General features: G+C 32.8%; 1 protein-coding gene across 2 annotated transcripts in view; it reads left to right on the top strand.

Moving 5' to 3' along the window:
- Nucleotides 1–5,000, top strand: part of LOC135222889 (lachesin-like) — a 599,243-nt gene that overhangs the window by 592,111 nt on the left and 2,132 nt on the right. The gene's annotated exons all lie outside the window — the stretch shown is intronic.

The following is a 5,000-nucleotide window of genomic DNA, read 5'->3' as shown; positions in this document are numbered from 1 at the left end:
GAACCAATGAATTAAACCAACTGCCATTAAACTATAATATATACATTGTGGAAGGCTTCATCAAGATGCATAGAATGAGTTTTTGCAATCAGAGTTTATTGATCAAGTTGTTGGGATGACTACTCCTTCTAAAGGAGCTTTTTCTTTTATTCGTTAGACGTTAATTATTGAGTGGGACTAGTGTGGTGAGCAATTCAAATGAAGAAGCCAACCTCTAAAGTAAAGGAATTCCAGAATACAAATCTTTGCACCTTGGAAAATGAGGTTATTTACCATGATATTACGAAATCGCTGGAAAAGAAAATAAGCAGTGTTACATTTCCGGTGAAAATGTGTTACCTTTTTACCAAGACAATTTCATTTTTGATGCAAGCAACTGGCGATTCAGAATGATTTCCAAAATGAAAAATGAGTCGAGCAGCAGGTTTTATATAGAATTACCATAATTATTTTTGTTTGCAATTCGCTTACTTCGGTCATGTATTGAAAGACAAATGTTCTTTTTAATATATATAAGTTTGTGATTTTTTTACATCATGCGTGCGTGGTTTTTTCATATTCACAGACACTAAATCACGAATATCGTTTAAATCTTCAATCATGATTCCCCATGGGTGTAATTTGTCCCCAAGTTATAGTAGAATTCACAATAACATAATGTATGTTTTCCTAGTTCACGCTTTTTCTGGGAACTCTTGATTTAATACATATATTCGACATGATGTCTGTTATTTTTTTCAGATTTCCTTGATATTTTTACGAACATTTGTTATACATTCATTTATGCTGCATGCCTACAACAAAATACACATTGCAATATTTTCCTTGTTTTAATTTTGTGGATATTTTACGCATTTTATATTCTTGCATATTTGATATACACATGGGAAAGGTACTCCGTAGATACATACATATATTTTGTCATTTTCGCTTACTCGGGGAGCAAGCCTATAAACTACTTTGTGCTTGTTCTTGTTCTTGTTACTGGGATAGGAAAGGTCTATGGAGAGCATAAAAAGGTCTGAAAAAAGTGTTTCGCATTGAGTTAAAGATATAGGAATTTTTGGATAGGATATAAATGATTTATTTATTAGAATTTGAATGTAAGAAATAAATAATCTGCATGTTGAATAGTACAGAAAAATGATTTCTAATAAAATATAGAGTATTTATTTTTATTTTTCTTGATGAGACAAGGCTATATTTGACCGTAGATTTTAGCACATTTTAATTTATTTGGTGTAATGAATTCAGTCTATGTTTCTGTTCAATTATTTTGTGTTTCCACTTATTCTGAGAATATATGAACGTGTTTAATTTGTGTCCTTTTTATTTGATCCTTATTGTTAGTATGAATAGTACTAAGTATAAGTATTAATTACGAAGACCACCTCATATTAAGTTACGAATATAATGTCTACAGCTAATGCGTAATGGAAAAATCATGCACGTGTCTCAGGGAAGCTGGAGGTCGGATCACGCTTTGTTCTTATTCAGCTTGGATGTATGTCAAATTTTTATTTAATACATTTACTACACATGTACGGCTTATTTTTATGAAAATTCATATATGATAAAAAAAAGTCTCGCACTATTCAAATTACTATTCAAGAATGATAATTCGCAGAACAAGTGACATTTAAATAGATAAGAAAAACGTTTGTTTTCTCTGTGCAATTAGTTTGAAAGTCTTCACAAGGATCAATTTAAGTTAGTATTTCACTATGTGAATCATGATATGTAGCGGAGCGTCATTCAGAAAGGCCAATGGAGCTTGGCTCGTTATTATTTATCATTCAGTAGGTACACGGATAAAATAAAATAGAATATTGTTCTTGATGAGGACTGTTATTTCCCACTTTTAGTTTTCGGTAAAAGAAAACTGTTGTGCTGGCTTTGTCCGTCCGTCCGTACTTTTTCTGTCTATCCTCAGATAAAAAAAAAAAACTACTGAGGCTAGAGGGCTGTAAATTGGTATTTTGATCATCCACCCTCCAACCATGAAGCATAACACATTCCAACTCTCTAGCCCCGGTAGTTTTTATTTTATTTAAGGTTAATGTTTGCCATGGATCGTGCATCTGGCAGCGCTTTCCAGTGGCATGGGACGCACCCTCACTCTACCGTATCTGGTGAGCAACTGAATTGCTACGGTCATACTCATAGCTGATGGTTTTATACAGCATTATACGTTGTACAGAAAACCCGATTGCATGGAATAAAGTTCGGCGCTTTTGGGGGTACCGGGGTGTGGGGGAAGAAGGAAGGGAATGGAGAGCATAGGTTTAGTTAAAATTATTTTTTTGTGATTTCCGTATTCAACTTTCTTCCTGCTGGCAGGACATAGAGTGTATAGTAGAATTAAATTAATAGTTTACTTATATCGGGATTGATTGACTAATTAATTATATGTTATTTTAAGTTAACCAGGATCACTCTACGCAGAAGAGATTATTGGGAAGATAGACTGGGTAATGAAGAAGATTCTTAATTATTGTTTCACAAACATTTTAATTATTTCTGACAGGATTGCCCAGAAGTCAAATTAACTTAATAGCAGACAGGAATCAGCGTTCAGAATAACATTATTATTTCCGATGTAGAGAATAGAAATAATAACAAATCTAAGAACATGGTCTGGAACAGAAATCACATAATATTTGATCTTTTTTATGTAACTAAGATGAAATTTTTAAAAGCTTTAAATTCAATTCGATTTATAGGTTGGATATTAATTTTACAAGGAAGAAAAAGAAAGGGAAATGGAGAGATAAAAATACCTTTGATTTACAACCTTTTCACCGTCATGTGTTCTCTGACATAGAATATGAATATTAGTGGACCTGGTCTGTACCCTTCCTCAACCATTACAGAACTGCACATCTGTCTCCAAATATCCTTAAAATAAATTGTAAAGCATCAACGGTCACACAAGGAGCTATGACAACTAATACTATTAATCCTCATAAATTTGTATCACAACATGTCAGCTATTTTGATATTTTCACTCTGTGGGCTTTCGGGCGTCATCATGACCCGCTGCCATTCTCAGTAGACACCTTCACTCTAATAAATAAAAATTAGTAACTTAAAAACTCCAGATGGATGACTTTCCGATTCTCTGGGTCGAATCACTGGCCTGCTTGGAACTGATTTCTTCCGTGAATATTTTCTAGAATTCATCCGAACACTGCGCAAATCATATAATTGCTCTCATTTTGAAATCAATCTCTTAAATAAATTTCACAAATTTGTAAAGAATCGACTGTAACTAAGCGAACTTAATCAGTGAGTGATTTACAGTAATGTCAAAGAAATATCACTAACCAAACGAATAATCATCTATGGAACATTTTTTCTGATTTTGAGCCTCCGGTTCAGTCGCAGTAGCAAACATCCAAACAAGTATTCGAAGCCAGACGAACTCTGTCCGCGAAGAATATCTAGGATTTCATAAAGGAGTATGAGGAGATAGTCCTTCACTGAGTCTTCCGCCATCTCATTCCAGACGTCTTGTGGATCTGCGGGGCGGAGGGTGGGGGTTGGGGGCGGCCGCTGTTGGAGATGAGATACTGACGTCATCAGCGACGTCTTTCAAGGCTGCTCCTCAGCTTTGAAAGGATAGAAGAAAATATGATTTTGCATTTTAGTCTTTCATGGTGCCATAAAAGAGCATGTTCTCAATAAAACGAGCTTTGCTTCATTAGTTTTTGAAAGAAATGTCTCTTCTTACAAAGCTGTCATCACCTAATTGCGAGATGCGAAATTTTCTCCAGGATTAATAGATCGATTAAATCAACTTTATCATACCGAAATATACATACACGCGCACGCATATATATATATATATATATATATATATATATATATATATATATATATATATATATATATATATATATATATATATATATATATATATATATATATATATATATATATATATATATATATATATATATAAATATATATATATATATATATATATATATATATATATATATATATATATATATATATATATATATATATATATATATATATATATATATATATATATAATATATATATATGAAAAACTTGATCACGAAGTATATAAAACGTGATGCTATGTATAAATAAAGGTTTTTGCCACGAAGGAAAAAATTAAAAAGCGAGATAGCCGAGTACTATCTCGCTTTTTTATTCTTTCTTCGTGGCAAAAACCTTTATATATATATATATATATATATATATATAGTATATATATATATATATATATATATATATATATATATATGTGTGTGTGCGTGTGTATGTATGTATATACGTATGTATATAATATATACATGTATACGTATATATAAATATATATATATGTATATTTATATTTCGTGTCCCCTAACAAGCAAGCTAGCTCTAAAGAAAAGACACTACGGTCACAACCACAGTCGTATTGAAACTTCAATTATGGAGTGTGTTCATACTCCGGCACGAGCTCCCCAGCAGCACGTGGTTCTCCTTATATACATTGCGCCATTCACCTTTACCTTGCTCACACTGTAGAGCTTCTTGCATAGTCACTCTCTTACTTTCCAATACCGCTTTCACCCATCCTTCAGTTGCTTTGAGGGTCTTCATCTCCTCCTCCCTCCTTACTTCAGAATAATAAACTCTCTCCACCTACCTACCATAGTTATACATATTTACTAAGCTTTATGTTGTCGATATTACCGGTAGGAAATGTAACACAGCCTCTGAAACCCCGTTTTCTCCCTGTATATTCATATTTAATGCGACCTGTATCGTTGCGTTGGCGTCTGTCTGGTCTTGTCTCTTCATTTCATTTGGTCATATTTCTTTAGCATCAATTGAAAAATTATTTATTGGCACAAGGTTAAGTTTCTAGTTGTGCATTTGGTGAATACACGTGAAATTTTTAAGGAATGTTTTTTTTTTTCTCTCTCTCTCTCTTTTGTTTACGCTCTTTTGTGGCGTGTCATGACATGCGTTCCTTCTTG

Source organism: Macrobrachium nipponense, chromosome 8, assembly GCF_015104395.2.
Source record: "Macrobrachium nipponense isolate FS-2020 chromosome 8, ASM1510439v2, whole genome shotgun sequence".
Classification (NCBI taxonomy): Eukaryota; Metazoa; Arthropoda; class Malacostraca; order Decapoda; family Palaemonidae; genus Macrobrachium; species Macrobrachium nipponense.
The sequence above is the reverse complement of the archived record's forward strand: the minus strand, read 5'-3'. Positions and strand labels throughout refer to the sequence as shown.